Below are 13,835 nucleotides of genomic sequence, written 5' to 3' on the forward strand. Positions count from 1 at the left end.
CTCAGTTTTGTATTTTTTGGTAGAGACAGCGTTTCACCTTGTTGTCCAGGCTGGTCTCAAACTCCTGACCTAAAGCAATCCACCTACCTCAGCCTCCCAAAGTGCTGGGATTACAGGTGTGAGCCAACATGCCAGGCCCCCTTAGGGATTTTAGATAAAACTTCACCTATTTACTATTCAAGAACAGAAAAGTGAGAAAGACTTCTTTAAGCTTCTTGATTTGAGTTCAGGTTCTTTCCCTACTTTCCTCTCTAAAACTAAACCTCCCTCCCCACCACATAATTTAGAAGAAACAAGTTGGTTCAAGTGGACAAGGAAGGAATTTAAGAAAAAGAAAACTGCCTCAACCCCAGGCTATGATGTAACTCACAACCTCCTTCTGGAAAGGAATTAGCATTCCTGATACAATGCTTGAGGAATGTTCTACTGGAACAAAAAGAGATTCTGAACTTCTGGGAAGCCAGGGCTCCTCACTCACCTGACTGACTACGCACTCTTTAACTAGACTTTTTTTTTTTTTTTTTTTTTTTTTTTTTTGAGATGGAGTCTTGCTCTGTTGCCAGGCTGGAGTTCAGTGGCATAATCTTAACTCACTGCAACCTCTGCCTCCCAGGTTCAAGTGATTCTCCTGCCTCAGCCTCCCGAGTAGCCGGTGCTACAGGCGGGTGCCCCGCTAATTTTTGTATTTTTAGTAGAGATGAGGTTTCACCACGTTGGCCAGGCTGGTCTTGAACTACTGACCTCAGGTGATCCACCCACCTTGGCCTCCCAAAGTGCTGGGATTACAGGCCACCGCGCCTGGCCAGATGTTTTTTTTTTTTTAACGCAACCCAGAGGCTGAAGTGAGAGCATTGTTTGGGCCCAGGAGTTCAAGATCAGCCTAAACAACATAGTGAGAACTTTTCTCTACAAAAAATGAAGCAAAACAAAACAAAACAAAAAACCCAACAATAAAAAAAACTTAGCCAGGAGTGGAAGTGTGCACCTGTGGTCCAATCTACTTGGGAGGGTAAAGTGGGAGGCTCGCTTGAACCTGGGAGGTCGAGGTTGCAACGAGCCATGATCACATCACTGCACTCTAGCCTAGGTGACAGAGCGAGACTCTGTCTCAAACACACACACACACACACACACACACACACACACACAATGATTCTCTAACCATTCTCTTCTCTTTCCAGAAAATGTCTCTACCAAAAAGGACTCGTTAAACTGACTTGCTCAAAAACCTTTTCCTGGCAGCAACTTTGAAATCAAACTTTGGCATGGGCTCACAATCGCTTGAGTCATTGCATGGCCATTGTGAGGGGATTGGTGATTATTTATATAAAGTGGAGGCTAAAAATAGAACTCACTTTTTTTTTTTTTTGAGACAGTCTCGCTCTGTTGCCAGGCTGGAGTGCAGTGGCACGATCTCAGCTCACTGCAACCTCTGCCTCCTGGGTTCAAGCGATTCTTGTGCCTCAGCCTCCCAAGTAGCTGGGATTACAGGCACGCACCACCACACCCAGCTAATTTTTGTATTTTTAGTAGAGACAGGGTTTTGCTATGTTGGCCAGGCTGGTCTTGATCTCCTGACCTTGTAATCCGCCCACTTTGGCCTCCCAAAGAGATTACAGGCGTGAGCCACCATGCCCGGCCAGAACTCACTGTTTACAGATTTAAACTTTTAACTATCTTTTTTTTTTTTTTTTTTTTTAAGTGCTTCCTTGTTTTCACTCTTTTCACAAAGTAAAATTACGAGTTTGGGGAGAAGCTAAAAAGAATATAAGAATACTGTGTTGGAGCAGAGCACAGTGCTAGGGCCTCTACTGCCCAAAACAGCTGATGAAAGAGGCAGAGGGTAAAAACCAAACACACAGAAACACAAAAGTGCAAGCAGAAAGGGCAGAGTTTAGGGAGTCAGCACTGAGTGGCAAGAACGTGGGATTTCGGGCCAGCCAGACGTGGGTTGGAGTTTCTGCCTGGCCTTTTACTGCATGACTCTGCAGCCTCCCTGTATCCTGCTTTTCTCATGGTCTCCAGAGATGATCATACATCCTCATGGGGTCATTGTGAGAGAATGGAAATGTTAAGCCATGTGAATTGCTTAAGAGAGTGACCGGCATGCAGGTTTCACTACATTTATTATTATGAGTGTATTAATATTATCTACCCAGTTTCCAGCCTCAGACCCTGCCTGGACTGTCTCCTGTCCCTGCTGGGTCCGGCTCTGGCAGCCAGGTGCCTCAGCCCCTGAGCTGTGCCAGGAAGGCCCGACTCTCCATCTTCACCTGCTTCTCAAGGCTTCATTCCCTTCACTCTCTGTGTTTTGTGCTCTTTATACTTACACCTGTGCTTCCTCTTCAGGTTTTTCTGGCAGGCTAAGTCCCAGTCCCTCAGGTCTGCGTCAGCCATTTTTTAAGCATTCTAACCCAGAAAAAGACTGCCAGGGCCAGGCATGGTGGCTTGTGCCTGTAATCCTAGCACTTTAGGAGGCTGAGGCAGGTGGATCACTTGAAGCCAGGAATTTGAGACCAGCCTGGCCAACACGGTGAAACCCTGTCTCTACTAAAAATACGAAAATTAGCTGGGCATGGTAGCACATGCTTGTAGTCCCAGCTACTGAGAAGGCTGAGGCATGAGAATTGCTTGAACGTGGGAGGTAGAGGTTGCATTAAGCCGAGATGGCACCACTGCACTCCAACCTGGGTGACAGAGTAAGACTCGGTCTCAAAAAAAAAAAAAAAAAGACTTGTAGGCTCTTCACCGCTTCTCCTGGTGACTTACCAGCCTGGTCAGTGTAGAATGTCCAGTGGGCATTGTTTCCTTTTAGGAGTCACTGGACACACACCTATATTAACGTCATTTACCTCTGGCCATCGGTCTTCCCTGACAAATACAGTCAGAGCTAACACTTCCTGAGAGCTTGCACTGTGACCTTGTTGAGTACTTACATGGGCTAGTGTCTTACAAACATGATCTCATTTAATGTTCACAATAATTCAAAATAACATGCAATGTGCCGTTATTGCCACCATTTTACAGATAACAAAATTAAGGCTCAGAGATGTTAAATAACTAGGGCAAGATCACATAGCAGGAGGAGGCAGAAAGATTAAGATTTTGGTTTGTTGAATATCAAATTCTTTACTTTTTACCACTACCTTACACTTCTACAGTTCATCATTTGTATTGCATTGTATTGTATTGATTGTATTGTATTGTACTATATTGCATTATACTGTATTGTATTTATTTTTGAGATGGAGCCTTGCTCTGTTACCCAGGCTGGAGTGCAGTGGCATGATCTCAGTTCACTGCAACCTCTGCCTCCCAGGTTCAAGCGATTCTCCTGTCTCAGCCTCCCAAGTAGCTGGGATTACAGGCGCCCGCCACCACGCCTAGCTAATTTTTGTATTTTTAGTAGAGATGGGGTTTCACCATGTTGGCCAGGCTGGTCCTAAACTCCTGACCTTGTGATCCACCTGCCTCAGCCTCCCAAAGTGCTGGGATTATAGGCGTGAGCCACCGTGCCCGGCCTGTGTTATATTTATGTTCAAGTCTGGCCCCTCAACTCCCATTTCAATTACTTTTAGAGGGAAGGATACAGTTTGCAGAATCCTTAGAATGACACAAAAGCCTTAATGCTAGTCTGAAATTTTTGCTTATATGGAGATCTTTCTTTCTTTTTGCATTTCTCTCAGTTTCCATATCCTCCCTAACCAATAGGTTGTCACATTATCCCGAGGCTAACGGATTAAGAAATGTGAAGTGTCCCCATTGCCAAGTAAATGCACATTGGCCCAGAATACGTGACCAGAAACTTACCAAAAGCTTAAGCACTCAAGTGATATTCACACAGATTAGATTATGGAAAATCCCTTCTGAAGTAAAAGAAAATGTATTAGACACTAAGGGAAATTTCCAGAACAGCAACCCAAGTTCCTACTAACCCATGTGCAAATCAGCAAGGAGTTTCTGAGTTATTTGCAGAGCGGTACTTTCAGAAGGGTCTTCACAAGAAAAATGAAAAATCTCTGGAGCTTCTGATGCTCCTTGGTCTTTCTGCAGCATGACATGCCTTAATTATTCCCTTGTCCGCTCCAGGCCATCTCCCCTCCTCTCCATCTTATCCAGTCCTAGCCATCCCTCAAATTCTACCTCCTTTATGAAAATCTTTCAATCAAACATACATGGAATGCCTGTGGTGTGCCCTGCCTGCCACTGAGACACTGAGAATACAATGGCTGTGAGGAAAGGTAGGAGGTTCCAGTCCTCTCTCTCTCTCTCTTTTGAGATAGGGTCTCCTTCTTTCACCTGGGCTGGAGTGCAGTGGCATGATTATGACTCACTGTGGCTTTGAACTCCTGGGCTCAAGCAATCATCTCACATCTGGGCTCAAGCAATCCTCCCACCCGAGCCTCCAGAGTAGTAGCTGGGATTACAGGTATATGCCACCTTGTCCAGTTACTTTTTTTTAATGTAGAGATGGGATCTTATGATGTTGCCCAGGGTGGTCTTGAACTGGCCTCAAGCAATCCTCCCACCTCAACCTCGCAAAGCACTGGAATTACAGGCATGAGCCGCCATGCCCAGCAAGGCCTCTCTTTTTGTTTATAGATGGCCATCTTTTCCCTGTCTCATCACATTGTCATCCCTCTATGCATGTCTGTCTCCCAATTGTTCCTTCTACCTGCTTTTTAAAAATTTATTAATTATTTATTTATTTATTTTAAGAAAGGGTCTTGCTCCGTCTCCCAGGCTGGGGTGCAGTGGTGTGAACATGGTTCACTGCAACCTCAACTTCCTGGGCTCAAGCAATCCTCCTGCCTCAGCCTCCTGAGTAGCTGAGATTACAGGCACATGCCACCACACCTCATTTTGTGTGTGTGTGTGTGTGTGTGTGTGTGTGTGGAGACAGGGTCTTGCTATGTTGCCCAGTTTGGTCTTGAAATCCTGGGTTCAAGTGATTCTCCCAACTCGGTCCCCCAAAATGTTGGGAGTACAGGCGAGAGCCACCAGGCCCAGACAGGCCTCTCTTTTTGGCTTGCAAATGGCTGTCTTTTCCTTGTCCTTTCACATCATCATCCCTTTCTGCACGTCGTCTTCCAATTTCCCTTTTTGATAAGGACACAGTCGTATTGGATTAGCATCCATCCTAATGACCTCATTTTAACTTGGTTACCTTTGTAAAGACCCTGTCTTCAAATCAGATCACATTCTGAAGTACTGGGGATTAGGACTTTGACATATGAATTTTGAGGATAACACAATTCAGCTCATAAGAGGAGACATCATAAACTTAGTTTTAAATTTGTTGATGTGAGGGATCTTGGCACGGCCACAGTGTGACATGCAGTAGGAAGGTGAGGATACGTGTGAAGGGGGCTGCTTTATAGGTCTTTTATATTTCCATACTCTGGCGTAGCTCTCCTTTTGTCACACAAACCTTGTCACTCCTATAAGTAGATACTTTGCCTCAGGGGAGTTTAATGAATCATCTACTTCTCTCTCACTTTTTTCTTTTTTTCTTTTTTTCTTTTTTTTTTTTGAGACAGAGTCTTGCTCTATTGCTCAGGTTGGAGTGCCGTGGCTCGATCTTGGCTCACTGTAACCTCCACCTCCCAGGTTCAAGTAATTCTCCCTGCCTCAGCCTCCCGAGTAGCTGGGATTATAGGAGCCTGCCACCATGCCCAGCTAATTTTTAAATTTTTTTTAGTAGAGATGGTGTTTCGCCATGTTCGCCAGGCTGGTCTTGACTCCTGGCCTCAGGTGATCAGCCCGCCTTGGCCTCCCAAAGTGCTGAGGTTTCTGTAAGTAGAATCATACCTGTGAACTCCTGTGTTTAACCTCTTTTGCTTAATATTATCTCTGTGAGATTTAGGTTGTTACGTATAGTGGTAGTTCATTTTCATTGCTGTATGGTATTCCATTGTATGACTGTCACAATTTATTCATCTAATAATAAATTAGACTCATTGTTGCATTAATAATAAATGGTGGCTGGGCGCGGTAGCTCACACCTGTAATCCCAGCACTTTGGGAGGCCGAGGTGGGTGGATCACGAGGTCAGGAGATTGTGACCATCCTGGCTACCGTGGTGAAACCCCGTCTCTACTAAAAATACAAAAAATAAGCCAGGCGTGGTGGCGGGCGCCTATAGTCCCAGCTACTTGGGAGGCTGAGGCAGGAGAATGGCGTGAATCCAGGAGGCAGAGCTTGCAGTGAGCCGAGATCGCGCCACTGCACTGCAGCCTGGGAGACAGCGAGGCTCCATCTCAAAAAAAAAAAAAAAAAAAAAAAAAATAATAATAATAATAATAATAATAAATGGTGATAGGTTGCATTTTCTTCTTCTTCTTTTTTTTTTTTGAGACGGCATCTTACTCTGTCACCCAGGCTGGAGTGCAGTGGCGCGATCTCGCCTCACTGCAAGCTCCGCCTCCCAAGTTCATGCCATTCTCCCGCCTCGGCCTCCGGAGTAGCTGGGACTTTTTGTATTTTTTAGTAGAGACGGGGTTTCACCGTGTTAGCCAGGATGATCTCGATCTCCTGACCTCATGATCCACCCGCCTCGGCCTCCCAAAGTGCTGGGATTACAGGCGTGAGCCACTGCGCCCGGCCTTTTTTTTTTTTTTTGAAACGGATCTTGCTCTGTCTCCCAGGCTGGAGTGTAGTGGTGCGATCTCGGTTCTCGGCTCACTGCAACCTCCGCCTCCCAGGTTCAAGCAATTCTCCTGCTTTGGCCTCCTGAGTATGTGGGACCACAGGCACACACCACCATGCCCGGCTAATTTTTGTAATTTTAGTAGAGATGGGTTTCACAATGTTGGGCAGGCTGGTCTCAAGCTCCTGACCTCAAGTGATCCACCTGCCTTAGCCTCCCAAAGTGCTGGAATTACAGGCATGAGCCACCATGCCTGGCCGATAAACTGCATTACTGACCATCCTTCCTGTATCCATACCCTTTGTCATGTAACTTTTCAGTGCCTTTCCACTGTGGGCAGGGTGCAATTCCCTGCCATAGGTTTGACCATGTGATTTGCTTTGGTTATGAGGATATTAGCAGAAGTTATGCCATCTTGAAAAAAGTGCTCTGAAGATTCGTTTTGCTAGCTCTTGTCTCTCTGCTGTTGCCATGAGACAAATAGGTGCAAGCTGGTCCTAGCAGCGGGATGAGAGATGTGTAAAGCAGGGCTCCACTGAACCCTGCAGAGCCCAGCCTAGATGAGCCAGTCATAGAAGCATGAGCTAAAAAGTATGCTATTACTGTATGCCGTGGGGATTAGTGTGGCCATAGTTACCTGACACTCCGTTCTACAGTTGATGGACCTTGGTGTCATTCTCCGTTTTTGGTAATTACAGTAATGTTGATATCAACATTCTAGGACATATCTTTTGGTGCACACATCTACAGTTTTCCCCATTGCTCAATAATGTAAAAATTAATGATCTGTCTGTATGTAATTTCCTTTATTAATTTTATTATGAAATATATATCCAAAAAGTAAAAGTAACATCTATGTGTCTGTTTTCATCTAAGCCTCTGGAGAGATTTATAGTAATTGCAAACAATAATTTCTATGGCAAAAGTGGTTAAGACCTCACTCTTTAACTGTACGTACAGCTGTTTACTTTCCTGCAAATAGAAGGCCTTGGGAGGCCAGTGGGAACATGGCCTGGTGGGATCTAAGTTGTGTTTCTCTTTGCCTCTACAAGTTAAACCGAACCCACTTTGAACTTGTTCTCTCCCAGTTGGTGCCCTTGTCAGGGCCATACATCACCAGCATGCTTCCCCCAGACGACCATTTCAACTATACATCATCCAAGTGAGCTGGGGCTCTCTTAACGTATTGCTCTTATACATCAACAAAGTGAGCTTCGGCTCCAGTAATCTATTAGTGTAATACACCACCAGGGTGAGGCATATTGATAGAGCAAAGCTGGTCGATCTGTGAATTGTGGATATCTAGGAGTTCGGGTCAAGAGAGTAATGCAGATTTCAGGTTGGATTGATGTGGCTATGAATGGTATTTTATGATATAAAGTTTACCTCTGATTTAGAAAGTAATTTAATGTGGGTGACAGCTCAGGTTCGGGCTAAGAGAGGTCGACGTGGTAGATATCTGTAACTCTTGGAAGATGTATTTCAGGAATAAATTACTGTTCTTGATACTTTTATTTCATTTTGCGATATGTCATCGGGGGCACCAGAAAATTGGCCTGGGAGGAAAGTTTTGCACATAAAGCAAAACGGGCTCATTCTGCTGCCTGCCAGGTAAATAAATGTGAGGGGAGTGTGGCCTTTGGAAGGCTCAGTTACCATCTGTTTCAGCTGGTCAGAACTGCATTCTCAGGGTCTTGCTCTTGACCTAATGTTTATGTAACAAAGCAGCGCAGCAGTTACAATGCATAAATTGTTATCAGTTTCTGCAAGACCTCAGAGATCAGAAGAATTGTAGCGTTTAGGCAGAGGAACAAGGGAATACAGAAAGTACAATGACCAGACCCCAATGGTTGGTTCAGATAAATTAGGCCCCACATCAGGGGCACATAGCTACATTTGTTGCTCAGGACAGAAGCAGCTCTGTTCTATACCATATGCATAACAACCATACGCATAACTGACAGCTTCTGATAAGACTTGGAAAGAATTTTCTGGAGACTCTCGAGGGTTACCTACAACTTCATTAGATATAAAAACAATGTTAGCAAACACTTACTAAATAATTATCCATTGATTCACTTAATTCTCACAACAGCCTTATGAGTTAGGAGCTATTAGCTCTCTCTGAAAGTTTAGAAGAGTGAAGCACAGAAAGGTTGAGGGACTTGCCCCATGTCACACAGCTGCTACAGGTAAATGATGAAGATGGGATGAAGCCAGGTAATCTGGATCTAGACATTCTGCTTTTAGCCACCAAGAGCAGAGTCCCAAACCTAGCTGCACATCAGTATCACCCAGGTAGCTTTTTTTTTTTTTTTTTTTCCCTGAGACAGAGTCTTGCTTTGTCTCCCAGGCTGGAATGCAATGGTCATGATCTTGGCTCACTGCAACCTCCACTTCCCATCTCAAATGATCCTACAGCCTTGGCCTCCCAAAGTGCTGGGATTATAGGCGTGAGCCACTGCTTCCAGTACTGGGTAGCTTTTTAAAAATACGAACACCTGGCTAGGTGCTGTGGCTCACGTCTGTAATCCCAGCAGTTTGGGAGGCCGAGGTGGGCAGATCACTTGAGGTCAGGAGTTCGAGACTAGCCTGGTCAACATGGTGAAACCCCATCTCTACTAAAAATACAAAAAATTAGCTGGGTATGATGGCTGGTGCCTGTAACCCCAGCTACTAGGGAGGCTGAGGCATGAGAATCGCTTGAACCTGGGAGATGGAGGTTGTAGTGAGCTGAGATCGCACCACTGCACTCCAGCCTGGACGACAGAGTGAGACTCCTTCTTGAAACAAACAAACAAACAAACAAACAAACAAAACAAAAACAAAATCTGACTTCTAGAGATTTTGATTTATAATTGATCTGGGATAGCAATGGCCTATAAATAGGTTTTTGCAGCCTTTTTTCTATTGTGCAGGCAAAATGAGAAATAACTCGCTATCTATCAATAAATGGTACTTATTTTTATTATAATATTTTAATGCAAATACACCTGAAAAGGGCAGAAACCACTTTCCAATCAGCAAGCGAGAGGCAGTGCCACCTGGGTAGAGTCACTCATTGGCTCAATGGCGACACCCACAGGCGAAGTAAACAACTGCAGATTACCATGCTTTGCCCAGCTAATCATCAGATGCCAGCAGCCTCACAGGGTCTAATATTAGTCATGGGCCCCTTTTAAAAGATGAAAGTGGGCCTGGCGTGGTGGCTTATGCCCTGTAATTCCAGCACCTTGAGAGGCCAAGGCAGGAGGATCATTTGAGGTCAGGAGTTTGAGACCAGCCTGGTCAACATGGTAAAACCCTGTCTCTACTAAAAATACAAAAATTAGCCTGGTATGGTGGTGGGCGCCTGTAATCCCAGCTACTTGGGAGGCTGAGGCAGGAGAATTGCTTAAAAAAAAAAAAAAGAACCCCGGAGGCAGAGGTTGCAGTGAGTCAAGATTATGCCACTGCACTCCAGCCTGAGCAACAGAGTGAGACTCCACCTCAAAAAAAAAAAAAAAAGTAGAAATACTTTAAAAGTAAAAGTACTTTTTAAACTTAACACCTATTTTTAGAAAGATTTTAGAAATTTCTCCTTATCTCAAAGGCAATGAGTATTTTGTTTCAATGGAGATGCCTTTCATAGTTGATAGCAGTCGTGACAAACAGAGCTTGTGTTCTGTCATTTCAAGCAGCTGAGACAGAACCACATGACATTTGTATAGGGGCTCCCTTCCCATGGGTGTGCCCATTTGCCCCTGTGTGGGGAATCTTAATGCTGCCTTGTTCTTAATGCTGCCTAATGCGACAGCTCCAATCTACACTGCAGGCCAAATGGAAAATGGCACAAACTCAACTCATTCACACACCCATTTGGCATTTGCAACAAAAATCAGGAAACATGGTCATTCTTCCAAGGGTTTTCGATGTTATAAGGACAGAATGCAGATAAAAATTAACATCTTAATATTACTAATTCTTTGAACAATATATTAATGTTTTTATGCAATGTAACCAGGTGAAATTACCTGAAACTGACCATTAAGCTTTTCAATGCTAATACAGAGTGTAGATCTTTCTGTGCAATATTTGATTTTAGCCCAAACCTTTAAACTCTATTAACATCGAAATGCTGAATGAGGCTATAAGATACGCATACAGAATTTTGGAAACTGAAACAGATAAGCTTTTAAAATGTAATTGATGACACCTGCAATCCCAGCACTTTGGGAGGCCGAGGCGGGTGGATTACTTGAGACCAGGAGTTTGAGACCAGCCTAACATGGTGAAAACCCGTCTCTATTAAAAATACAAAAATTAGCCGGGTATGGTGGTGGGTACCTGTAATCCCAGCTACTCAGGAGGCGGAGGCAGGAGAATCCCTTGAACCTGAAAGGTGGAGGTTGCAATGAGCTAATATTGCACCACTGCATTCCAGCCTGGGCGACAGAGCAAAACTCTGTCTCAAAAAAAAAGTGTCTTGAGTATGATAAACCCACACAGGAAGAATTGATTAACTGTTGCTGTTCTTAATTAGACAACAGCAACAACAAAGTCGAGTGGGCTTTGTGGAGTGGTCTACCTGATAGTTCCTTTGGTCAGGGACCTAACTGGCCTGATGTAAAACCATAGCGAGGAAGGGAGCAGGGGAAATGACTGCCTCATCTTCACTCTCCTGCCTCCCTCCAGACTCCGTCTGGGGCCAAATCCAACAAGAAGCCAGATAAGGCAAGGGAATGTCCTAGAATGGGGCATATGGGTCAGCCTCCCCAGCATAGAGCCAAGTGGAAGAGGATTTAGTTTAGACCCAGGAAAGCAAACAATTTCAAGGTCCTATTGGGAGTGTGGAGGAAATGCCCTTCCCAGCCTCTTCCCCCATTGGAAGGAGAATTCAAGAATTAGGATAGAGAGGCCGGGCGCGGTGGCTCACGCCTGTAATCCCAGCACTTTGGGAGGCTGAGGCGGGCAGATCACTTGAGGTCAGGAGTTTGAGACTAGCATGGCCAACATGGTGAAACCCCATGTCTATTAAAAATATAAAAATTAGCTGAGTGTGGTGGCGGGTGCCTGTAATCCCAGTTGCTTGGGAGGCTGAGGCAGGAGAATTGCTTGAACCTGGGAGGCGGAGGTTGCAGTGAGCTGAGATCGCGCCACTGCACTCCAGCCTGGGCAACAAGAGTAAAAACTTTGCTCAAAAAAAAAAAAAAAAAAAAAAGAAAGAAAGAAAGAAAAGAATTAGGATAGAGAGATTGGGCATAGTGCCTGCCTTCCAGTGTGAAATTAATTATACAGGACTTTGTAAGGAATGCAAGGTGGAATAGGGGACAGATGTTTCATTCACATAATAAAGTCAAAGTCATGTTAATAGAGGAGTTGATCTTGAATGAAGACTTGATGAGGGTTATTAATAGGCCTGACTTTCCCTTTTCCTAAGTGATAATCAAAGAAAAACAAATGGAGGGGAGGGAATCTACCAAACTGCAACAAGCAGAAAAGGAATCATCCCACATCATTTCTTCCCTGCCCTCTCCCCTCCCTCCTGGGACTAGAAGCTGCTCCATCTCCTCTACCTAGCAGCGAAATGAAATGGAGAGGGAGGCTGGGGCCCACCCTCCCACCAGAGGCTGAGAAAAATGCAATACCCTTGAAACCTGTTCACTTCTTGGGGAAAGAAAGTCTGCAGAGAGCAGAAGGAGACAGGTCTTCAGAAAGAGAGGGCATAAAGGGAAAAGGCCCTTTTGTCTGTTGCGGGAGGAGGCAGACCGTGTGAAAGTGACTTAGCCTGTGCCCAGGTGCAAAGTTAGTGCCAAGTAAGTGTTAACTGTGGCTTGCTTTCTTCTCTCTCCTCTCTCTCACACGCACACCCACACCCACCCATTCACATACACACATGCAGTCACAAGCAGATTCTACTACAAATGCCTGTCTCTGCTATAGGACCCTACTGTCACCTGACATCATACTCCGGGAAGTGACATGGGCGAGGTGTGGGAGACTTTAATAGTGTCCTCTCTGGGACCTCCCCGGGATAGGGCATGGTAAGGCAGCATGGATGCTGATCACCAGCCATTACAAAATGCAAAATTTTGCTTCTTTGGAGGTTTTGGCTTAATGTGGGCTCAGTTCCACTTCACCTCTATGGAGTGCAGAGGATGTGGTGGTGTGGCCTAGATGCTTTGAACTAGTCTGCATACAGGAGCCCAGGGCCCCTAGGAAGGATCACAGCTGCACGGTGGGGACGTTGGGGGTGCAGCCGCTTAGCTGAACAGAATGGGAGTGGCTGCAACAGCCTGTGAAGGTGCTTGATTTCAGGGTCTTTATCCAAATAAAATATGGCTGCTTGCTGACAGGTTAGGGAACACACCTCACTTGACACATAAACCAGCACTGATATGTTCATTTATTTCTGTAAGGTTTGCAGTTACCTAATGGGGTTGGGTTTACAGGGTGGCCCTTTAGCCCCCACATTTTTTTTCCCCTATCAAGTTGAGAAGCCTGAAATTCCTGTTGCAAACACCAAAGGCTCTAGGAGAGGCAGAAAAATGACATAGAACACAGAGCCAACCAATGCAATCCACGAAAATGAGAGTGTTTATGCTTAACAATTCAGGAAATATGGTAAACACATTTATTGTATTTATTTATTTTTTGAGATACAGTCTCAATTTGTTGCCCAGGCTGGAGTACAGTGGTGCGATCTTGGCTCACTGCAAACTCTGCCCCCCGGGTTCGAGTGATTCTCCTGCTTCAGCCTCCTGAGTAGCTGGGATTACAGGTGTGCACCACCATGCCCCACTAATTTTTACATTTTTAGTAGAGACGGGGTTTTAGTAGAGACAGGGTTTTTTTTGACCAGGCTGGTCTCAAACTCTTGACTTCAAGTGATCTGCCCGCCTCAGTCTCCCAAAATGTTGGGATTACAAGCGTGAACCACCATACTTGGTGGATAAGCTCATTTAAAGAGATACCCACACATTCACATACTGCCTGACACTGTTCATTAATCTTTACAGGAGCCCCTTAAGCTCACCATTTTATACATGGAGAAGAGGTTAAAATTCACACAGCTAACAAGGGCCAGGGCTGGGATTTGAACCCAGTGCACTCTGATGAGATGTCTCACCTTCAAACATCCTACCTCGCTGCTGGAGGTGACCACTTAGCAAGATTTGCAAAAGGTACTTACAGTTTAGTAAAACAC

The sequence above is a fragment of the Chlorocebus sabaeus genome, chromosome 25 (genome assembly GCF_047675955.1).
Source record: "Chlorocebus sabaeus isolate Y175 chromosome 25, mChlSab1.0.hap1, whole genome shotgun sequence".
Taxonomy (NCBI): domain Eukaryota; kingdom Metazoa; phylum Chordata; class Mammalia; order Primates; family Cercopithecidae; genus Chlorocebus; species Chlorocebus sabaeus.